This window comes from Pipra filicauda, unplaced genomic scaffold (genome assembly GCF_003945595.2).
Source record: "Pipra filicauda isolate LSUMZ 115617 unplaced genomic scaffold, ASM394559v2 scaffold188_size1440453_pilon, whole genome shotgun sequence".
NCBI lineage: Eukaryota > Metazoa > Chordata > Aves > Passeriformes > Pipridae > Pipra > Pipra filicauda.
In genome coordinates, this window is record NW_024104296.1 from 511,156 (window position 1) to 536,013 (window position 24,858).

At 42.0% G+C, this 24,858-nt stretch overlaps 1 protein-coding gene across 4 annotated transcripts in view; it reads left to right on the forward strand.

Annotated features, from left to right (window-relative positions):
- The window catches only part of LOC113984913 (potassium voltage-gated channel subfamily A member 5-like), a 29,176-nt gene extending 16,079 nt beyond the window's left edge, over positions 1-13,097 (forward strand). For all 4 annotated transcript variants that reach the window (XM_039380165.1, XM_027715336.2, XM_039380166.1 and 1 more), the window contains 2 exons: positions 9,758-9,889; positions 12,307-13,097. The gene's annotated coding sequence lies outside the window, so the exon portion shown is untranslated. The remainder of the gene's footprint in view (positions 1-9,757; positions 9,890-12,306) is intronic.
- The last annotated feature ends 11,761 nt before the right edge of the window (positions 13,098-24,858 follow it).

Below are 24,858 nucleotides of genomic sequence, written 5' to 3' on the forward strand. Positions count from 1 at the left end.
GCTCCCTTCAAGGACAAGAGACCTTGATAGACTGGAGCATTGGGCTGTGCTTGCTGGGGTGAAATATAACAAGTGCTGGATTCTCTACCTGGGACCGAGTAATGCCAGGCACAGGTACAAACTGGGAGAGGAGTGGCTGGAGAGCAGCCCTGCAGAGAGGGATCTGGGGGTGCAGGGGCATTGTGAGGCAGCAGTGTGTGCCCTGGCAGCCCCGAGGGCAAAGCCCATCCTGGGGGGCACCAAACACAGCTTGCCCAGCCCATCAGAGAGGGGATCCTCCTGCTGTGCCCAGCGTTGGGTTGGGACCCCCTGGAGCCCTGGGGGCAGTTCTGGGCCCCACGATTTCAGAAGGATGTGAAGGTCCTCGAAGGCATCCAGAGCAGGACAACAAACCTGGTGGAAGGGCTGGAAGGAATGTGCTGTGATGAGTGACTGAGGTCTCCTGGTTTGTCTAGTTCGGAGAAAAGGAGGCTGAGGTGCTGATCTCTTCTCCCTGGTATCCAGGGATAGGACACATGGGAATGGTTCAAAGCTGCACCAGGAGAGGTTTAGGTCATTAGGACACATTTCTTTCCCAAGAGGCTGGTCAGACACTGGCACAAGCTTCCAGAGAGTCTTAAACCTGTCAGCGTTTAAGAGGCATTTGGACTATGCCTTTAATCACATGCTTTAGCAGTGAGCCCTGAAGTGCTCAGGCAGTTGGCCTGGATGATCATTGTAGGTCCTTTCTAATTGAAAATATTCTATTTTCTATTTTTCTATTCCATTTTCTAGAGCTATGAATCACCCAGGAGAGAGGGCAGTTGTACTTGATTGGTTCACATTGATTCACAGGGTTAGAAGGCATTTGATCTGCTGCCATTGTTAAGAGAGACAGCAAAATTTTGTCATCCGTGTGGTGATGGATTTTTTGTGAAATCTGTTCAAAAATGGTGGTGAAATCTGTTAAAAGAGGGTGATGAAATCTGTTAAAAAAAATGGTGATGCTTGCCTGACCAGACACTATCAATACTTTTGACTTTAAACCATGCAAAACATACAGCATTTTTGGCAGACCAGTGGTGAACAGCAAGAGCCCCATATTTGAAATCTGATTTTTAAATTAATTGTGTGATACCGTGAAGTCTCACTCGTGATTGTTGAATACTCAGCCTGTGCTACTCTGTAAAAATCAACCTTATTTTGAAAGAAATGCTGTAGAAGGGCTGCAAAAGAGGGGCAGAGGCCCAAACATGCTCACCTTGAAGCCAGTCAGGACTTCCAGAGTCTAGAATAATCTTCAGTGGAAGGTTTGTGTTTGTTTTCCCTTTATATTCTTTTACCACTGTAAAATAAACATAACAGTCTGCTGCAAAACAAAGAAAAAATAATCTGCCATTTTTCTCCTGGCCATTTTGAAATAGTCTGCCCAAATAGCCAAAGAATGGCATGCAGGCAGTTTGTGAAATCATTTTGCATGAAGGGATTTCAAAAAGCTTCCCCAAAAGCTACCTACAAGTTATTAACTCACATTTGGGAACCATCTGCCTAGTGGCTTTTTAAGATAATGCTATAAGCACACAGGCTAAAAGCAAGGAATATTTTACAAAAGCATATTTTCCAGAAAAAAGAAAAAAGAAAACAGAAAAGAAAAAAAAAGGAAAGGCAAATCCCCAAATAATTGAGGGAAAGACCAGACATTGCAGATAGAGTTTTTCTGAAGCTGTAAGCTCCAGTCTGGTGAGACCCCTCTGCAGTGCTGCCTCCAGCACTGGGGGTCCATCACAGCAAGGACATGGAGCTGTGGGAGCAAGTCCAGAGGAGGAACCATCAGAGGGATGGAGAAGCTCTGCTGTGAGGAAAGGCTGAGAGAGTTGGGATTGTTCAGCCTGGAGAAGAGAAGGCTTTGAGGTGACCTAACTGGAGCCTTCCAGTTTCTGAAGGGAGCTCACAAGGAAGAGGGAGAGAGACTATTTCTGAGGGCCTGGAGTGACAGGAGAAGGGGCAATGACTTCAAACTGACAGAGAGTAGGGTTAGATTGGATATCAGGAAGAAATTCTTCCCTGTGAGGGTGGGGAGGCCCTGGCACAAATTTCCCAGAGAAACTGTGGCTGTCCCATCCCTGGAAGTGTCCAAGACCAGGTTGGATGGGGCTCTGAGCAACTTGATCTGGTGGAAGGTGTCCCTGCCCATGGCAGAGGAGTTGAAATGAGGTGATTTTTAAGTTCCCTTCCAGCCCAAACCATTCTGTGATTCTATGAATGGAACCTGGGCCAGAGAGATTCCCGCTCCGCCCTTTCCCAATTCAAAATGTGTTTGGACTCTGAAGACCTGTTCTGCTCTAGAATTAAATGGAAATTTTGTATCTGGCTTCAGCAGACAGAGGATCAAACAGCACTGCTGCCATTTTCAGTAAACTTTCCCACTGCTGGCTGGATTGAGCAGTGGTTGATCTGAGCCATGTTCTGAATTAGTGACAAAAGTCATTCTGGAAAAGGATGGGAATGAGGCAATTATTATTCACTACCAGCTTGGAGCCTAAATTATGGTTCAGTCTGTTTCTATGCTCTTTAGAAAGGCACCACAGGGCATTATATAAGTCAGGGTGTCACTGTCAGTAGATAATGCCTCATCTGGGGAAAATAGAGCTGCAGAAGATGGGAGGAATTTAAGGCAAATGAGACTTTTGAATTTACCTTAAGAAAACTTACCTGAGGGGTTACAAGTGATGGACTGATGTGTAAAGACCTTGTATAGCATCACAGCATGCCAGATTAGTATTAAGTATTTGAAAAGATAGCTGGAATAACAATCTGTTCCATGGGTTTTTTTGTCTGTAGTTTATAATCTGGATATTCCCTTAAGTATCCTGTCCCTTTGGAATCCAGTTAGGTCTTATATGATTACCTATTTCACTAAGTTCCATAACTTAATTCTGTTTTGTGTAAAAAAGTAATTTCTTTTCCTGTTTATAAATTTTCTGCCTTTTATATCACTGTCCCTGGCCTTTTTATCGCTTTTTTTCAGAGAACAAAAAGTCCCAGTTTATCTGATTTACCACGCTCTATATAGCATATATTTTGACTAGATTCTTCTTATTTGTATTCTTTGTAAGGAAAATAGTTCAGTCTTTCCAACAACTTTCAGTTTATCAAGGCCCTGGATCATTCCCACATCTCCTGTAAGCCTTCTCTGTTTTGAACTTGAGGACCTAAAGCTGGATCCCAGAATGGGCTGATGCACTGATTAAAGATGACATGATGTGTTCAGCTTCACTCTCTTCTCCACATTCACCCTGTTACCTTTGTAGCTTTGACTGCACCTTGCACAGTGGACACAAGCCTTCACTTTGCAGGTAATGAGACTACATTGGTGATTTTTCACAGTTAGAATTAGAGCACTGACCCGAAGTGGTGGCAGCCAGATCTCTTGAATATTCACTGTGCTAAGTGTCAGGCTGATTCAGATTTAAATTTGGGCTAGCTTCTTTCTAAACAGCATATCTATAAATACCTGTAGGTGCTCAAGCCCTTTTTCAAAACATATACAGACATTTAGGTCGCTGTAATACATGTGAGGATTTTTTCTTACAAATTAAGCAGCTGAAAGTTTTACTGGCCAGTTTGCTCTGTGTTGTTCTGGCTTTTTCCTCTTTCTTCGAAGGATGTCAAAATTCCTTTTGTCCCAACTACTGTAAAAAATTGAGCATTTGCAGGCTGCTCTTTCTCATTTCTACCTTTCCAAAAAATGTAAATATTCATTGAAACAAGATTACCAGGGACCCTGGCCTGGTCTTCTCCCATGATTTCACCAAGTGTGTCACTCCCTGACAGTGGACATTCAGCCTTTAAGCAGGTACAGATTTTGCAGGAACAAATCCCTTCCAGTTTCTGAAGGGAGCCCACAAGGAAGATGAAGAGGGACTTTTCACAAGGGCCTGGAGTAACAGGACAAGGGGCAATGGCTTCAACCTGACAGAGAATAGGTTAGATTGGATATCAGAAAGAAATTCTTCCCTGTGAGGGTGGGGAGGCCCTGGCCCAGGTTACCCAGAGAAGCTGTGGCTGCCCCATCCCTGGGAGTGTTGAAGGCCAGGTTGGATGGGGCTCTGAGCAACCTGGGATAGTGGAAGGTGTCCCTGCCCATGGCAGAGGGGTTGGAATGAGATGATTTTTAAGTTCCCTTCCAACCCATTTTGGGACCCATTCTATGATTCTGTGAAATGACTGATGCATTCACTGTCCTTTGAACATGAACAAGGAGGTTATGACCTGCTGGGATCTAGTTGCATTGATCTAGTTGTTTCTGTGGCTCGTAGCAGGCCAGACTAGGCTGTGAGTGCTTTAACACAGTGAATGATTTAGGACTCCACTGGGCACTGACTGTGTCCATTACTCAATCTGAGTGTAGTGATCTTATTTCTGAGATGTTCAGCTGTTGCAGTGAAAGTAAAACTGTGCACCTTGGTGGTGGGACTCTACTGAAACATCTTTTTCTCCTTTTCAGTTTGTGAATGGCCTGGTTCTCTGTACAATCACCAGAGTTTTTAGCAAGGCTGTCTTATCAAGCTGTCCTGTTAGTTCTGACAGCCTCCATGAGTCAGAGCAACACCTCCTACAGGCTTCAACAGCACCTGGGGAAGTTACACAGGCAGACTCAACACTGCCTTGCCAGACTCAATTTGCCTTTGCTGACAGGCAAACCTGACCTGATGCTACTTTATATTAAGGGAGTTGGTATTGTTTCAGTAAAGCCTGTATTTTTCTGATGTGAAGGTGCTCCTGGTCTACGCTCCCAGTTCACAGAGAAAAAGTCTGCACTTACAGAGCCTGTGTAGAGCAAGAACGAAGGAAAAAAATGCCTCGTGATTGCTCTCATAGTGATGAAAGTATCTGATGTAATTAACTTGCATGTATGGAGAGGAAAGAGCTAATTGAGCCCTTACCATGGCAGTCAAAGGGTGCAGGTTAGGTAACTGCCAAGTGCTTGTCTTAAAAACAATAGTCCCAGTCCCGAGGCAGTGGAAGACACTTGGCGTTGTGTCACTGACTTCACGGGGGTCAGAACTGAGCTCAGTGCTCAGTTTAGACATTTTACACAGCACAGATCAAGGGGAGGATACTGTTCTCTGTCAATAAAACTGAACCCAGGTACCACAGCATTAGGCAGTTTCTTAGGAAAGGTTGTCAGACTTTTTAGTATCAGTGCTGGATTTCAGACGTATATTTGCTGAATTACTTTTTTGATAAAACCCTTTAATAAGCAAATCTGGTCTCCATCTGGTGCTGATCTTACTTAAAACACAGTGAGATTGGCAACTAATTAATTCATGGACAGAAGAACTATAAAAGTTGCATAAATCAGTTAATACTAGAAAGTACAAAAATTGTTGTGTCTTGAAAAAGCAAACTGTGAACCTCTCGTCTTAGGACAGAAATTATAAGTAAGATGGAGAAATATCTGACACACAGAAATTTTAAGTAGTGATTGTTTGGGTTTTGCAGATTCCTTTCCTATTAATTCTTGTTCCAAAAATAGTACTAGTCTTAAAGCTGGTGACACTTCATGTTCAAGGCAAAATTCTTGTTCTTTAATGATGCAGTTTTATTTTTAAGGCTTTAATCTTGCATCAGTAATTTTAAGTGCTTTCCAGCGATGCACTGAGTGAGGAACTAACATCCTTCTCTGTTGTTTTCAGTGCCAGATGATTTTTATATCCAATGATAGACACTCATTTGCCATGAAGATGCAGTTACAAGGAATGCAGTGTAGAGATGTTACGTGGTTTGATCATTGCTCCCTGGAAATTGTAGTGATTATATATATTATAGTATTCAGTTTACCTTCTAGGTCCCAACCTCTTCTTCTGAGGTTCACTAATAGAAAATTATACTAATTTTATTTTTTTTTTTAGAATCCATATTAAAAATCTTGTTTAAAATGAGTATGGGAAATCCTCCAGCAGATAAGGATGAAACTTCCCAGGCATAGGATTAAGATGGGATGAGTTCAGAAGAGAACAGTACACACATGGCTTTGTAGTTTAACAGTGACAAAAGGATGTAAATGTACAAACTAGAAGATGGGATGGACACACAGCAACAGTTGTAGAAGCAGAGCTTCCCTGATGGATGAAGGTGAGGAAGTGGGTTGGTCTTGATGTCCCAGGGTACCAGGGGTGGATGAAACCTCCTGAAGGCTCAGTGTAGTGAGAAAAAACCTGTGGGCTGCTCTGTTTGACAGCCAGTTGACCAAAGTCCTTTACAACCCACATTGAAGTTCACTGCAGACTGTATTCCCACGCAGTAATCTGTTTTCCTTTCTCCATAACCTCTAACCATATGATTTTTCATGTGTAATGAGAGGAGGACAGGACACCTCATCAGTGTGAATCAACATTAGACACTCAGGTTTGAGTTCCTCCTCTGAACGCTGCCAACTTGGCCCTTTATAATTCCAAGGGATTTTCTGCTAAAGGTTGGATTTCTATTGTTACACTCTCCCCCCCCGCCCAAGCACTCCCATCCAGTGCCTAATGTGTATCAAAAAATAGTGTAGGCCAAGCTTCATTCAGTCTCCTGGTTCCTGCATCTGGAAATGTGGCGAGACACAGAAATCCCATCTTTTCATTTCTGTGTTGTGATCTTCCGCTGCACATTTGATAGTGTTCACTGTTACCTTGTGAAGTTACATTGAGCGAGACCATTCTTTGCATTTAGTTAGCAACATGCTTAGGCTGGTCAAGAAGAAGATTGTACAATCACCACCCAGGATATGGGCTTTTAGCCCACAGTGCACTTGTGACCCAACAGCCACACACAGCTGTCCCAAAGAGGTGTTCCAAGCCTGCTCCAGCTTGTAGGAACTGCAAGTTACTCTCTACTAGAGGTAGTAAAGATCCTCTCTCCCATCTGACTGAGGAAAGACTTCCCAGAGAACTCTCAATTGAATCAGGAATATTTCCATGAAAAATGTATCTTCAGAGGACCTAGCATCCTCCAAAGAAAACATTTCATGGAGAAAGTCCCTTGCTTTCTCTATCCTGTATTCCAGTAAAGTAAAAAAGTGCCCCTGCATCTTCCTTTCCTCGTGTTTCGAGGGGAGGAGTGGAAGGAATTGCAGAGACCAACCTCCTGTGAATGGAAAGCTGCTCTTTACAAGTGGTTTCCCGACTGTTCTGAGCAATTGCTTTCACAGAATCACTAAATTTTTAGGGTTGGAAAGGACCTCTGGAGATGATCTAGTCCAGTCCCCCTGCCAAGGCAGTGTCACCTGGAGCAGGTGACACAGGAATGTGCCCAGGTGGGTTTGAAATGTCTCCAGAGAGGGAGACACCATGCCCTCCCTGGGCAGCTGTTGCAGTGTTCTGCCAGCCTCAGTGTAAAGATGTTCTTCCTCATGTTGAGATGGAACTTCCTGTGTATTAGTTCATGGCCATTGCTCCTCATCTGGTCCCAGGGCATCACTGAAAAGAGAGTACCATCCTCTTGGCACCTTCCTCAGAGATACTGCGTGTCTTTTCCTGGCTTTTTGTGCCTCTCAGGTGATAAGACAGAGCTACAAAGTAAAATATTGTAAGAGTTCCACCTAATTCACACAGTCCACTTAGAACAGCAGCAGACCAAGAAAGGTTCAGGACAAGAAACTGCAGCTCAGGACAAACATCACTCTAAAGGACTGCTCATGGTTAGACAGCAAAAACTTGTTTCACTCAGTAGTACCAAGGAGCCTGCCTACTGAACAGAAAGCTCACAGCAGGACACTGCTGCACTAACAAGATTTTCTCTGGCTGCTCCAATTCCCTATAGCTTTTTTTTTTCTAATTTTTTTTTCTCGGTAATCGTCTTTCAAACTGCAGCAGCATTTGTTGTCCTGAGGTGCTGACTCCAGTGGAAGAGATTTTAGTGGAAGCTTCTACTGCAGTTTGCACAGGCTTCGTTTCAGGTCACTAATCACATCCTCCTCAGGCTCTCCTCGGGTCCTTGCATTGATCATCCTCCAGCTGGGGGAATTGTCTGAGAGGAAGGACATGACTGTTGAGTTGATGTCACGTTTCTGGATTGAGGGTGGACTGAGGGAAGCTTCTGCCCTTTGGATTCAGGGAAGACCTGACATTTGAATGTGGCATGGCTGTGCAAGCCTTCAGCCTTCCTTCTCCGTCATGCACATCTGCACCCCTCCAGGCAGCCAGTAATGTTGGGAATGGACAAGAAGAGAGGGCAGAGGATGTGACGGGTGACTTGAGCTGGTGTCAGAGAGACAAAGTATCTCTGCTGGATTAGGCTTTTTCACCAACAAAAGACTCCTGGACTGTCCTGAGTCACCACCAGAAATCCATGTAAAGGACTTGAGTTGAGGTGACAGGGTAGGAAGTCTGCCCCAAGGCAAATCTGGAGAACAAAACATTCATGGAAATAAAACAGGCCTTATGTTTTCCAGTGTCACCTGTAGAGCCAGATTTGACAGAGCAGGAAAGCAGGAGGCCAGTGGATCTAAAAGCTTGTGATAAAGGGCTCTTTGACATCCTTTGGTATGTTTTCTTGTGAAAGCTGGAATAACACAGTGGAGCAAGACTGATCCTTGTGCTAAACTTGCTCCAAAACCAAGCTGACTCCCATCTATCTCAGCAAAATGGAAGGTTGCTTTGGCTGGATACACACTAAGGTCCTTGGAGAGCTCATTGCTTCAGTACTTACATGAGAGGAATCTTGCTACTGTACCTGAATTAGGATTTTATTCCCCTTTCCCCACACAAATGCCTTTTTTGGTAATATTCTGTGGACAAGGCTTCTTTGACTCCTTCCAGTGGAGTTCATTTTTCAAAGTGTCAGGGCAAAAGAGGAGAAAACATGACTTTCTAGCCTGAGATTGACTAGCTATTTTCTGGTAGGAATATTTTTTTGAAGGATGATAGGATGTCCAAATGCTGATTGAAGTACTCTCCCTCTAGCCTAGGGAATGTTTACTTGTTTATATAAAGAGTGAACTTTCTGTGATCTTGGCTTGTGACTAGTTAGAAACAGCCCTCAGGAAGGTAGAGATGAAAGTTCAGATACAGATAAAAGAGGGAATTGCAATTCTTGAGCAGGGGCTCTTAACACTCATCTAGGAGGTAAGAAAAAACAATTACGCTTCTTGTGATCGCCCTGATTTCTGGGATGTGGTAGAATTTAGGTTCATAACTAGTGATATTATCTCTGGATTTAAACAGAGGCCAGAGTCTAGGCACTTGGGAAACTGAGTCTGTTAGAAACCACGACTGCAGGATTCTACAGCAGCAAACCGAACTGGGATTTAGATGTTCTGCATTTTAGATCACAGTAACTATATGTGCAATTAGTAAGGATTTAAACATCTAACTCCTCTTCTGACCTGGCCTTCCCAGCCCACATCAAGTAACTGTGGCTTGGCCTCAGGAAGCACTGAAGGTCTGTCTAGTGGGGCATCAAGGACCATGTCCCTGAGGTGATAAAGTTAACTGAGAAATGTGTACGGAACAGCTCCTTTACAGATATTGGATTACATTCACCTGCCTCACAAGAGCCCTTTTATCACCTCACAGGATGAGTCCTGTAATTTTTCTAAAGGCTTGTGCAAGTGTCAGCTTTCCGTGGGACGGTGACTTGGACGAATATCCAGCGCCATCACTAAAGCTGTTAAAAACATGGAGAACTTCAACCCTCCCAGCTAGTGAAGGCAGTTTGCTAAAGAGATTGCAATATTCAGAGGAGTTATGTGATAAATCAGTAAATGCTGTTATGTCTGTCTGTTTTTAAGAGCGACCTGGAGCCCTGGCAGTAGCGGTGTTCTCCAGATGGCTTTTCCACGGCATCGTCTTCCGTAACGCACCAGTGAGCCACGAGACTGAGATGGAAATTCCAGTGTGGGGAGGGTGTGAGTCATGAGATGGTGAGTGAAAGAAACAGCAGGATAAAAATAACAGAGCACAGTATGATGCAGAATATTAATCTCTTACCCTGTGTTATCCTAGCTTGTATTACATACACTACTATGTTATACCGTGGATGCTCTGCTGCTCAAAACAGATCTCTCTCTGCTACTCCAAAAGATTACGGCTCAGGATGCCAGATTGCAGGGGCTTCTAATGCTTGTGCCTTTAAGTTGGCTGAAAATTCTTAATCAAGAAGTTCCTGCAGTAGAAAATATATAATCAAAGAGTATCAAAATGCTGCATTCATATTTTTGATGTTTTATATGAAAACATCAAATTCTGTTAATTTAACATCAACTGAAAAAAATATTGATTCAAACTTTAATTTATATCTCTATTAAAGTCTCCCTTTCTTTTTCCAAATTTCCATTTTTTTCTCTCCCTCTACCTTCAGGAGGAGAAAAGAAAGAAGAAAAGTATGAAAATACCATGAAAAACTGCCGTAAAATTCAATTTTGATTCTAGCTAACATGAATCAGTATGAAAAAAAAAATAGGAAAAGTGGAATAGGTGACATCAAAAGAAAAGACAAGTGTTTTATTTTGAGATGTGGATCTCTATTCTTCTACTCAAATCTGCCATTCTGTCCTGGCTGAGGTTCATTCTGAGATTACTCACAATAAAATCAGGAGCCCTTCTAGGCAGCTCTGGTTGTCAGCTCAGCCAGTGTGAGGCACATAACCCAGTCCCCTTGGCATCTCCTATGATCACTGGAGCAAGACAGTGATCTTCCGAGAGCTACTGGGAGCTTAGAAAGCCTATTACTTTGTTATTTTTCAATTCAGTCAGGAATCTGGCATCATAAAGACAGCAGGAGCTTTTCCTTTAACTTCAAAGGGTGCCAGCTCTGGCACTGAGGCTTCACTGCAGATTAACACATAGAGAGCTCTTTTGATGGAGACTGTGCCTTTTTTATTTCAGAGTGGGGAGAAATGTTTATTTTATTTCACACAGATTCAGTTCAAAATCTTTTTTTCTTAATTTTTTTTTCATGTAAGTCACCTCCAGGCTTTGTCAGAACTGTGGAAAACTTTGAAAGTTGGGGCATGTGCAAAAAAATGACAGGGCAACCTGAGACAAGGAGTGAAGTGGTTATGTGGTTCCCACTCTGCAGGACTCAGAATGTGGATGACCAATATTTGTAGGGCTCTGTCTCCCTTTCAGAGCTGCCTTAGGAAGTGAAGCATTTTCACATTTTGTTCTGAAAAAAGACGCTGTTCAATTGTGATTGATTTAAGATGACTTGGTTTAAGGCAGGTGTTTGTGTGAAGTAGTGTGGGTTAGGTGTGCAGTTGTGCTCAGAATAGTCCTTGTTCCCTTTCAGACCCTGTTTAAACCAGTTTCTTTGATCCCACTAAGTTGAAGCTACTTTGAAAAATCCCTTTTTCCTTCTTCTTTCTTTTCTATTTTGTCTTACAGAGGCTGCCTGGGAATAACTTTTCTGTTTTTAACTGCTGTTCTTAAGCAATCTTCTGTTATTTTTTACATTTATATTTCCAGCTATTTAACTTAAAGTCTTTTTATTTTCCAATACGTAGAGAAAGAAACACTTAGTTTTGAAGTTCTACAAAAATGGAAGTCATTGTAATCATGATTTGATGTCCTTGGAACACACTTTATTTACTATTCAATAGCCACTGTTTTTATTAGGACATTGTTTGAACGTAACTTTAAGCCCAATAAGGTTCCAGGACTAATCTCCTGGGAGAGGATATTTATGGTCCATATTTTCAGAGAGAGAGATTGGAAGTAGAAAAAGGCTTAAGTATTTAGGCTTCACTTCAGCTCTGAAGTCGGGGGAAATCTGTGCCTTGCAAATAGTCATTTGACCAGTTGAAGTGGTCGGTACCATGTGCAGATGCCCAACTCAAAGGGGCAGTTGCATTCCATAAGCTCATTCCGAGCAGAAACGTGGGCCTCGGATTGTGTGTGTTACTGCAGGGGAGCTGACCTATTTTTCTGGAGAGAAAAAAAAAAACCTACCGTAAAAATCTAATTTGCAAGGACTGTAGGAGTGGAAACAATGCTTGTTTTTCTCTAGGATATTTGGTTATGCAAACAAATTGATGAAGGAGAAATTTCCAGCAGGAAAAAAAACGCTGATGGTCCTTGGTGTCATTCAATTAATAGCAATGCTCTTGAAAAGAAAGTGAAATAATGGTGCATCTTTCATAGAATCATAGAACTGTAGAATGCTCTGGGTTAGAAGGGACCCTAAAGATTATATAGTTCCAACCCCCCTGCCATGGACAGGGATATATTCCACTACTTAGTTGTAATCCATAATTTTGTATCCAGTGTGGAGCTTAATGCTTTTCTCTTGATATTTACTACAGCTTTTTTGCATGACAGTTTGATTGCTTTCCTCCTGCAGATCCTGACCATTGGGAAGACACTGCTGCAGAGTCTGAAACCCAACCCATCTATCTATTCCTTATTCTCAAGAAACCTTGGGTTAGAAGTTGCCGAAAAATTTCCTTCTGGAAAAATAACTGTGATGTCCCCACCAAGCACACGTTCTCAGTGAGTTGGATTTCTTCACTGGGATTGTTGAAACACTGTCCTGCTTGGAGGTCTCTCTTGTAGAGGAATTGTTCAACTCCACAAAAGGAGCAAAAAAAGTTTAAATGCTTTGCATTCACTCCCAGGCACAAGACTTTATTATTTGAGATTCTGTTTGGAAATAAACGAGTTCTTGTCATAAATTGGGCATCTTCTACCATGGTTCTTACATATCGAAATTTCTCATCGTTCTGGAAGAAGATTCGAGTGTTTGTTCTCTTTCTTTTCTTGCCATTCAATCTTTGTTTATTTATTTTGTATTCTTGAGATGTGCTTCATCTCTGGAGCTTGTATTTCTACTTTTAGCTTAAAAATGCTGTACATACAAGTCTAGAATGCATCTGAAGATTAGTCTAATTTTTCATGTGACTTTGACTTGAACATTTTTCTGTTTCTGTTTATATTGCTATTTCAAATATGTGCATTACCTGTATTCTTTATGCCTTTTCCCTGTCTATAACTCAATAAAATAATGTCCCCGTTCTGCAGAACCATATTACATGTGCGTAACAGTGACAACAGTGTTTGAATAATAATGACTGATAATTGTAAATGTGTTAATCTATATATTTATATCTATATATAATCTATATCTACCTGTCACAGCCTGAAATTCTTCTGATGTGGGATTTGAGATGGGGAAAAAATTACCAGGGAGCGGTAAGGTCAGCTCAGAAATAATTCTTCTTAAGGCTATTTGAACTTGAAAAGTAGATTTTCCTGTTCCATAAAGGTTTATGTTCTTTATTTCAGTTCTCACCATGGCTATTTCAGTTCTCACCAGAGCTGGTACTACATGAGTCAAGGGAGGGTTCAGTGAAACGAGTCAACCCGTTTCATCAGGCTGCACGTGTCTTTTATGTCACTACAGCTCAGGGATACATAAATGACTGCAAGAAGTCTTTTGTCATAGAATGTGAAAATTTCTAAGGAGTGCTGGAATAACCTTTCAGAGCTCTCAGTCATTACGTAATTCAAAAGGAATATACTCCAGGATGAGCCTGGTGAGCACCAAAGCAGCAGGTCTAAGAGATGGAGGTTGTTCTGCTCCACCATTTGGAGTTAAAAGAGAAGGCTCTGAGAAGTTTGTGTGAGGACAGTACTCTCCCGTGCTACTCTTTGAACTTAATGCTCTTTGACCTGGCTCTGCCTTCCTAAAGACTTTAAGGCAGATTCTCAGCTGGCATGAACTAGCTTAATTTCCTTGACATTAGTTCAGCTCTTCTGATTTTTACCCACTGAAAACCTGAGAGTTTCACTGCATTTAAATGAAACTTGTTTATATGAAGCACAACCTTTTTAAAGGGATTTTTTGGTTTTTTTAAATCCTCTCTACTATGGAAAAGAGTAACACAACCTGGGGACTCTGTGGACTGGTGCAAGTCTTAGGCCCTGAACTGGAGGACCTTCATCCTTGTCATGTGGTTCTTTACAACTCCCTTGATTTTCTGTGCTCCTTTGCTGGGCAGACTTAGTGAGGTGCTCAGTTCTGTGCTGAAGTACAGTTCTAGCTGACATGAACAGATGCACAGATGGATGCAGGACTGAGGCTTTAATGAGGAGATTTTTGAGTCTCTGGACACAGGCTTTGATCTCAGAGTGAACTTATCAAAATTCTGAGTGCTCCAAGCATTCATGGGCATTAAAGTCCCTCAGAGCAAGGACATGAAACCATTCAATGTTTCTTCTGCTTTGGGGAGACTCAGCTTTTTTTGGCATGTTTGGTAGGAGATGTTCACTGCCAGGAGAAACTTGAGGCCATTGTACAATACTAGCTTTTTACTGCTGTAATATTCCTTTGGGTCTCAAAAGTTTAGTGAAGTCAGTGGGAAATTTTCTATCACACTCAGGAACATATCCTTGCTGCAAGTAAGACTCCATCAAGTACAGTTATTTACAAAGCAGTCAAAGAGGGGAAGACATTTCTTGTCCTTCTCCATTTAATTCTGGCCTCTGTTCAGGATTTTAAATCATATAAATTGCAAAGTTTAAATACAATGAAGTCTGAACCAATTCAGTCTGCTTCTCTGTGGGATATTTACCACAGGGGAAGGGCAATGGGACCTCCAAGGAGATGCCTGAGGATTGTGAGAGAAGCCAGTGGTCATGATGACAGTCTCACTTACCTATACCAAGACTTACCTTCATCACTCAACCATTGATTGCAGTGTTATTTTCTCATGTGCCCTAAAATGACAGCTTCTGACTCCTCTTCCATGTTGGAGGTATAGTACACGCATATAGACATCTTCAATCACAAACAAGATACATTCCTGCCACAGGATAAGTAGATTTCGGGTTGCTCCAGTACAGAATTTCTTGTTCAAGGAAAAAAACTGGTAATGGGGTTCAGGCAAAGGATAGCAACAAAAATGACAACAATTTGAAGAATTATAATCTTAGCTATGTGGGCTGCTCTAGTAAGAGTTCTACCCTTCCACGGTAGGGTAGATTTGAAAGCCTGCAAAGCTGTGTGCCAGGATCAAAGCACATAGATAGCTCAACTGGAATTGCTAATTCTTTGAGAACTGGGGGCTTCTGAGGAGGATTTCTACTTCGGGCTGGGATGAAAAGCTAAACCAGCAAATATGCTCATGGTTTAAAAAGCTTGAATTCAGACTGGGCTAATCAAATCACATTGATTCTATACATCAGCTTGCAGTTTACAATAAAAATCAAATTTGGACGAAAATATCTTCAACTTGAAAAGGGGAGTTTGCTTAGAAGTTGACTCTGTCCCTAACCAGCTCCTAGCCCTGTGCTTGGGCTTTGTGCCTGTAATCACAGGATAAAAAAAGTCCAAGGCAGGCAGAAAACATGACATAAAAATCTAACAATAAGAAAGGTGAGAGACTGAAATCCAAGTGCAAAGACCTGTCTACAGGACACTTAACCACAGGATCCAGTCCCATACCCTTGTGAGTGTGTTTGCAGCACAGAAACCTTGCAGAGCATGTGCCTGCAATATGCCCACAGCTGAATGGGCTGCCAACACTCTCCTGAACACTGAGTTCATTCATTATTATTGCTGGGTTTTTAGGAGGCAAGATGAGCAAAATCAACATCAATCTCCAACAGATGGGACTAGAGCAGGGCAGCTGCAGGCATACGGTGCACTACATAAGGCCTTGCACGTGGAATCCTCTGCCCTCAGAGCTCTGGCATTTCTGTTACACAGGCAGCAGGAAAACACAATTATCTGAATTAACCGCCTGCAAATCCCTTTGCTTTGTCCTGCCCAGTCAGAAAAATAGGAGAACACTGAGTCCAGAGGTGCAGTTAGTCATGTGGCAGCGGTGAAAAAGCACACAACTGCCTGTGTGAGATGAGCAAGGGCATTCCTGTGAGCCTCCTGCCTTTTCTTTTTTGTTCTTGGGATCTCATTTTATTTTTGTTTTACCTTTGAGGCTGGTAAATGAGATTACAGGCATGCAGGAAATAAAATACAGCGGAAACATGTGTAAACAAGATTACTAGGCCAAAACAGTGCCTCTCAGCACATTAACTGCACTGGGGGATGTACAGCTGGGGCAGGGCTTGAGGCATTTCTGCCTGGGTACAGCAGATGATGGTAAAAAAATACTAATGCTGTGCTCTGAGACAGCTCTTACCCCTGTTTATTGAGTGCAAGCAAACTAAGGATGGGAAAGAAGCATAAAGAATTTGATTTGTTTCGGGTGTTTTTATTATTCCTTCCCCTCTAGAAATCATGTTGGATTTCCAGAACTTTAAAAGGATCTCAGCTGTCATTTCTCTGTTTCTCATGCATGTACCCACATACAATTTCCAGCTCCATGGGCCACAAGGATAGGACATTAGGAGTTGCCTTAGGATGAGAAATCTGATAATGACCAAACATATCTTATTGGTGATAGGGAGGGGATACTTTTGGATGGGTTCTTTGCTGTTGATCTAAAATGCTTGAGATTGTTAATACAGCCCAAGTCTGCCCAGTATGTCTTTAGTGTGATTTGAAGAGCTGTGAACTCTTACCATCAAGAGCTCTACACGAGCAAGGGGCCACAGGAGAATGAAATTAGATCGTGCTTAAAAAAACCCACATAAACACATCACGACAAATCCTGCACCTTTCTGCTTGCTGGCAGAATCTCTGCTCCCTCCCACGCAGCCCCAGCTGGAGAGCCTTTACTTACAGCAAAGCTGCTCTGCTTGTGTCAGTCCCTTTCCACTCACTGTTCCCTCTCCCTCCCTTCATAGGCAGCAGGAGCTGCCACCACAGCCCTCTTTTCTGGCTCTGAGGGGGTTCCCCACTCTTGTACTTTGCAACAGGCAAAGCAAGAAGACATTTATTTGAAGCTAGATTGTGGTCAGGGTGATCTTTCCTGCTGCGGAGTTAAACAGGTCCAGTTTCTGCAGTGAGCATCCTGCTTCATTTTCAGGGTGGAGTAAAGTCTTCCAGCCAGGCCTTGAACCTGTCTCACCCATAGAGTGAAGGCAGAGGAGCTCTGTGTTCGTGTGCTTCTGGGTTTGAAAGTGCCTTTCAGACTCGAGTTGAACCCGGTGTTTTGTGTCAGGTTAAGTTAATGGGTTCTGGGGATGTGGGAGCTCTGTGTGGGAGCTTTTCTTGAATGGAACTGGCCAAATTCTGGTCTACTTTGGGAGTGGAAGGATCAGCGCTGCTGCAGAAAGGTCATCTAGTGACAATGATCCCTTATTCCCCCCTCTATCAACCAGGGAAAGGAAGGAATAAGCACCTTGAGCAACCTGGTCTAGTGGAAGGTGTATCCCTGCCTACAATGGGGCAGGTTGGAACGAGATGATCTTTAAGTTCCCTTCCACCCCAAACCATTATGTGACTCTGATCTTACTGAACTGTGCTGAGTCCTGGCTGAGTCAAGGGCCCTTAGTTTCTATCCATAAAGAGCAAAGCTTAAAGTAGCTTTTGGGAAGAAAATGGGGTAGAAGGCAGGAATTAATTTTCTTTTGCTGTCTCTGGGGTCTGCCCTCACTCGGTGAGGTGGGGAAGTTAGGAACAGATGTGTGCTCCAGCAGTTAATGAAGTGTGAGTGATTGCTTCCCCTCCTGCTTAGGAAGCACAGCAGAGTGCTTGCTTCTGTGCCACAGGCCATTCTCCAGTCTGAACGGGGATTCCAACAAGGATAAGTGTCCAATAGTGAGGAATGAGCTGAGCAGCCTTTGGGAACCGAAGGGGTGGCAGCAGCTTCAGTGCTATTTATGTTAGCTAGGATCTATTTTGTAGGTGGACCACAGCTATCATTCCTCAACTGCATTACCCTCTGTGAAGGGTAACCAATAATGTGGATTAATTTAAACAAGATAACTCACCCAAAGAGGAAATGCAAAGTACCATTTTGAGAAGAGCATGCTCCTAAGGTGTTAAAAAGATGGAAAGCTGACAGAATTACCAAGTATCTCTTATTTACTTTCCTGTGGACTCATCAAAGTTTTCTTCACATAATTCTGTGAATCAGCTTTTTGTAGAGCTGGAGGTTATTTATTATGACTTACTAACACGGATTGCCAGGTCACTGTGCAGTGGGAGGGTTGTTGTAACCATTTTGAAAGAGCTTTGAGGTTTTAGTAGTTGACTAGATACGAGTAACAGAAAAAAGACCCATGTGACTTAGGTTTAGGGGAGCATATCATGGCTATTGAGTTCCACACAGAAGCTCCCTCAAGATTTACAATCATCTGCAAGAGTTTGGAGCTGAGGTATGCATATAAGCACCTCATTGGAGAGTCACAAACAAGACTGAGGGGAAAAAAAATCATCTGTCATTGAAGAATTCTCACACAACAACCTGATTACACTGTTTGCTAGGATTCTTTACCCTGGTATTCCATGAGTTTCACAGAATCCTAGAATCCTAGAATGGTTTGTTTTGGAAGGGACCTTCAAGATCATCTTGTTCCAACACCCCTGCCATGGGCAGGGACACCTTCCACTATCCCAGGTTGCTCCAAGCCCCATCCAACCTGGCCAGGGACTCTCCCAGGGATGGGGCAGCCACAGCTTCTCTGGGCAAGTTTCTTTCAACTTTTTCTCTCATTTACTCTGCACAGCTCAGTCTGAAAGGCAAATAGCATGGAAGAGCAAACCCTTTCCTGTTTGATTCTAGAAAGAACTGCCTTTGTTCAGTGGCACATTATGGGAATGATGTACTAGAAAAGAAAACTCTCCCTTCAGAGCCTTCCCAAATGCCATTCTCCATCCTATGTTGTGCATACCTGGGCACCACTGGCACTGCCTGGCTATGCAGGTGGAGAATTCCCAGGTTCAGCACCACACCCAGGGGAGCCTCGGAGTTGCTTTGGCTTTGCTTGAATTTATCATGCCCTTTGTGCTTCATTAGTGTGAGGACAAAAAAGCAGCCTCCTCCCTGCCTGTATCTGTTATGCACAGATAGATGAAAGAGTAAAGATCTTAAAAGCTGAGGGACATATTTTTCTCAGTAGTTTTTTGCCAGCCTGCTTTGCCAAACCAGCACTCCCAGGTCAGCCTCCTTTGGAAATCGCCACAAATAAAGCCCATGCTGAAAACCTTCAAAGTACAAATAATGAGTCCAAAAGTTCATAGCTGTCCAAACCTTCCTTCACTTAAATTGGAGGTTTGTTAGGAAAGGTCTAACATCTTCAGAGAAAAAGCCCTAGTACAAAATAATTCTTTTTTTTTTTTAAGTTTCCTTAAAGCGTTTTAATATATCAGGATGCAGTTCTCAACACATACACAGAAGCAGCTTTTATCGCTTACCTTTGATCATCTAACAGGTTTTCTGTGTGGAATAGGAGCAAGAGCTGATGGGAAAAAGAAGAGGACAGGCAACAGTTAATCCTAGTTTTTAAAACCAGCAATCCAGGTTAGTGGAGCTAAGTAAATGTGACAGCTAAAACTCTGACTTCCCTGACTCTGTCTATATGAATTGCTGGTAAACCAAAATCTCTTGCCTTCCACTGAGTTGAACACTTACCCTATTACAGTGTCCTGAAGAACTCCGTGGTGAGCTTTGCTATTCTCTGAATTTGTGCTGGTACGAATAAGAAGGAAAACTTCTCCTCACAACTTGCTTCATTCCTGATATAAGGAGATTCTAAGAATAAAATCTAGCTGAGTATCTCCTGACCCAGCCTCCAAAAAAAGGAAGCTGAGGCCTAAAAGGGTCTTTACACTGTGGTTGTTTAGTAGAGAAATTGATAATTTTTCTTATGGTTCTCATAGTTTCAGGATAGGCACAAGGGAAACTCATCCTCTGGAGAGCTATAGTCCAAGTAAAAGCAGAAACATGTGAAAAAGTACGGATGGGATATGGGTTAACAACAAAATCTTTTGCCGTAACTGGAGGCCAAGAAGATGTGATGACTGATGAGCAGGTGAATCGGGTGAAAATGAGGTAAGAATGCTCCCTTGTTCTCCCCTTGGACACAGAGACGTGGCAGGTCTATTCTGAAGAAGATGCTTTGATTAAATGGAAGCTGTTTACAGGCTACATGCCGCTTTCTCAGTACAGAAGTGAGCGAAAGATCCATCTTAGCAAATAAATGCACCAAATTTCTCAAGGGATAAGCTGCTAACAGCCTTATAAAGAAGGTATGAAAGGCTTGGAGAAAGAAGGCTAATAGAATGTTGTAGAGGGGGGAACAAAATAACAGGGAATGACTTTAAAAAAAAAAAAAAAAAAGAAGCAACTGAACTCCAAAAATTCAGTGCAATAAACTGGGCTATATCATGTGTGTCTCCCATAGAGAGTACTCAAGTGCCCAACCTGTCTAGTCTAAAAATACACAAATCTTATTTAGTACTGCAGCTCACAGATGATGTTACAGCACCAGTAAGATCCTTTCTATCAGCTTTTTAGCACAAAAATAGTGTTGGCTTGTGGGTGCCTTGAAAGCCAGCAAGCAGATGCTGAACCAGTCTTATCTTCTCCTGTTTGATACCAAAGGTGTAAACAGCTCTTATTAATTGTGTGTGCAAGTATTGTGGAATCACAGACCTCTTGGCTGGAAAGGTTCTCTGGAGGTCTGGGCTTCAGCTTCCAAGCAGAACTCTTGTCAATGCTAGAGGAGATCAGCTGCAGCTGCTTCCACCCAAGCCTTCAAAACCTCCAAAGGTGGAGTTTCACCTGTTTTGCTCCAGGGCTGCACTTCCTCATGGGGAAACATTCCTTGATGACCAGCCTGAACCTCCCAAGATCTAAGTAAGTATGAGGTGAAGTGAAAAATCACCCCACATTTCTGTTTCATTAAGCTTTGTTCAATCCTGTGGATTAAAGGCTGCTATGTCAAGCCTTGTGGGAGTTCACAGTTTTCCGTGGCACTGCTCTATTCCAAACTAATTTCCCCCCATGCTGTCACAGTAATTACCTTTGTCATGAGATTCTTTGAAGCAGGCAGCATTATGGTCACTCTGCTTTGTGTCTCTGCTAGTCACAGAACAATGTGTGCAGGAGAAGGGGAAAGAGGGAAAATTTGCACCAACTGGTATTCCATGGCCAAATGATTCCATAGCCACTGATCCCAGGGAGTTTTAAAGGGCTGATGCTGACATGGTGTTAACTTTCTTTCATAGGGTGAATTGATTTCATCAGCTTTTTCCTTTCAGTAAAATGCCTGACTAAAGTGATATTAATATCTCTGAACTGGAATTTGCTGATAAAATCTGAAGTGAAAAAGCCTTGGGATGTACAGGAAATTTCCATCAATCTGTTGTCTTGAGTAGCCATGGCATTGAGAGCAGGTTTCATGACATTACCTGAAAGAAATTGGAAAAAGCATCTTCTCTCAAAGGCCACATTACCAGTGTAACCACTTTTTAAAAGAGTCTAGAAATAATGCAAAGACCTCAGCTCCATTCCAACATAAATTTCTGGTTGTGAGGCACAGCGTGTGATTTAAAACATAAAGACTTGACTTTCTCCTGATGTATTTTGATCCATAATAGTAGTTTATGGATGGTCACTTTTTCCATCACTTTGGAAATTCCTGATTCTCAAATTTTTTTTTTCCCCTTTGTGTTTTGTCCAAAATTTAGAATGGAAGTAAAAATATTTCATGAAAGGAATTAAAAATTTTGAAAGCTCAAACTGAATTGTTTTATAAGTCAGCAATTTTTTTCCTAACTGAAATGGGACAGAGTGTCATGAATAAAATATACATGAAATTATGGTTATCCCTGAATCATATTGTTTGCATTAAGTGTCAGAGAAACCAGATAAGAAGGTGAAACAAAACTTTGGTTGAAATGTTTTCATTCACTTAAACCATTTTATCCAGCAGAATGCTGTTCTAATTTCTTCCACTATTTCTGCTCAGAATTGCATGAGATATCTCCCATTTGCAAGGGAGTTAAAGGCTGAGAAAACTGTGATGTCAAGATAGAAACTGAGAGTAAATAAGTCTGGATTTATTCTATTGTGGAAGATGATCTGGTCTGATGTGTGTGGTCAGCTTTCCATGGCTCACATCCAGGATCCCCATCAGCCTTTTGTAGGCTTTCCTCTGTCCTTGGGCTCTCAAAGCACCTCCAGCAATTCATTGGAAGCTGTGGAAAAACGGGTCCTGCACTAAACAAGCTGATCTAACCCTGTGCTGGAAGAGTGATGTGGAAATATGAAGAATAATCTGTGAAGAGAGTAGTCTCATATTTCTGATTCCCGTTCTGGGAAAAGTGTCATTCCCTTCCAGATATACCCTAAATTAGAGTGAATAAACAGCCCATATCTCAAAGTGTATTCAGCAATGCAACAGTACAAGGAAAAAAAAAGTAAGAAACAGCTGAGACTCGAGGCAGAGTTAAGAGTAATGAACAGGATTAAAAAAATACCAGCCCTACTGAGGTAACAGCTCTGCTGTGCTTCACCCTGGTGTAACAGCCCTTGGGTTTGTTTCTCTATTGCCAGAAAGATTCATGGGGGTTAAGGTTTTTATCAGTGCTTAAAATTTTATTGTGATATCTCAGATACCACAGAACATAATTCATGGAAATAATAAATTTTTCTTTCAGTAGCATTGATCCAGCTGGGACCTCACACTATTTTGAGCTCTAACAAGTCAGAGGAATTCCCTTGATCACAAAATAAGACACAGAAATGCCTTCAGTGTACATAAATTAAGATAAAATTGTCTGATTGCATCTCATTCCCTTATGTAGTTTAAGGTTAAAACAGTCTGAGACCAGGACAGTGCTCTGATAGTGAACACTATTTATGCAGGCACTCCCATCTGCAAAAGCTCCAGCTCTTCCCAAAACCTTGTCTTTGAACTTTAGTGCCCTAACCCTTCTTAATACCATTCAAAATATTTATTTATTTTTCTATTGACTGTAATTACCTATCCTTCTTAAAATGTAAGGAAAGCATTTGAGTTGTTGCCATATTATTGTATCCCATGAAGTTTCCCTGTCCCTGTGGATTATTCTTAATTTACTCATTGTATTTCATACTTAGATGTTTAAGAAAATAATCTTTCCCTCCATGGCTGTGAAACTTAGATTGAATGATTGTGGTTTCCTACTAACGTCTGGTGGCCCAACAACAACTATTTTTTTTTCACACAGGATTAAATTTAGGTTGTACTCCACCCTAACACTTTTCTGACAGTGTGTAAATATAAAATGGGTGTGAAAGACCAGAGAGTTGCACTCAAAGTGCAAATAAATGCACAAAGTGAAGACCAGCAGAAGAACTTCTCCCTTCTCTTTATTTGTAACACTTAGAGAAGTTTAAGCCCTGGTCTTTAGATAAACTTGGTTCACATCAGGTGAGTGAGAGAAGATTCCAGGCCAAGGAGATTGAACCACATGAAGAAAACTTGACCTGACAAACCCAAAATCTGCCCCCACATTAGCTGCAGGATCAGTGACCTCAGTGGCTCTTTCCCCTTTCTCTCCAGTGATTTGGTTCATGCACCATGAAATGTGCATTAGTTTGACAGCCAGCAGAGCACAGAAAGATGGAAAACAAATACTACAAATGTAAAGTTCTTGACTCACTGGCTTGATCTGGCAAAGTTTTGTCCTATATATGTGGTCTTAAAACTCAAAAACTATGAAATTACTTCAAGAAGATACTGTGACAAAAAGAGATGTGTTGTGAGTTCGATCCCTGTATGGGCCATTCACTTAAGGGTTGAACTCGATGATCCTTGTGGGTCCCTTCCAACTTAAGACATTCTGTGAAATCTGTGATTTCTTTCCTTTTTTGTCCACTCTCCTTTGCTCACAGAACACTCTGAACCAGAAGTCAGATACTTGAAACAGCTCAGAGCAATCAGTGTTTGCAGTAGAAACTTCGCTCCTGATCACAGGCAGTCAATACTGTTTGCTCCTTGTCTTGCTTGAAGATTAAAGGTTTTCCTAAAAGCAGCTGCCTGGCTAAGAACAGAACATGGAGAGCTGAAATTCCAGGGATTAAACTGGATTTTCCCATGCAAGAGCACGTATACAGTGAGATACATACCAGTCTGTTTATTCCTCCATAGAGTCCAGTGAATGCAGCTTCAAAAGCTCACAGATAGCTCACATACCAGGAGAAGTTACTTCTCAGTGATGAATCCATACTAAATTTATCTCAGTTCCAGAGCAGCAGTTTATAGTGCTATAGTTTGTAGCAGTTTATGTTTTAAAAAAGAACCTTATTTCCTTGCCTTCTGAGACTTGAGTTTCACTTGGGAAACTTCTCTCAACAGCTCTGCCTTTTCTTTTTTTTTCCTTCTCTTTCAAGTAAAATCACGAGCTGCTGAAAGGTCCCAATTTAAGTTCTGTGGGATAGCAGGCCCCTCCAAATGATTCTCTGCAGAAATGACCCTTGGCAAAGCCAATATGCCTGCTTTTTTATTTGGTTTCCTCTGTGAGGGTGAAATTCCCACCACAGGATAGCCAGGGGCTGGAAAGGGAGTATGCTACATGGCCCTGGAAGACAAATAGTCAAAATGTTAATAACTTCAAAGTGATGAGAGGGAATACAGAAGCTAATGGGCACACAAGACAGATAGGTGGGGGTGCAAACTGTGGGGGTATGATGAGAAAGGCAGACAAAAAGAGTATGAGGGACATTGTCTTCTGCTCTGTGAAAGAGTTCATGTAGTCAGGAATGTCACCCAGAGGAAATCTGCATGGGTACAGAATATAAAAAAATAATTAGGAAGAGGCCTCATAGTCAAATAACATCATCATGGGAAATCTGTAATGACTGCTGTGTAGCATTTTCACTCCCCAGTGAAATAAGTGTAAGATATATGGAGGATTTGTGATCCTAAAGGTTTCTCATCATTGATCTCAGAGTGTCAAGCTGAGAAAGGAACCTGCAGTCAGACTGAGCGTGCAATTGGGCTGATACCTCTCTGATATGCTTTTTGGGGGGTGGTTTTTTTGTTGTTTTAAATAGGG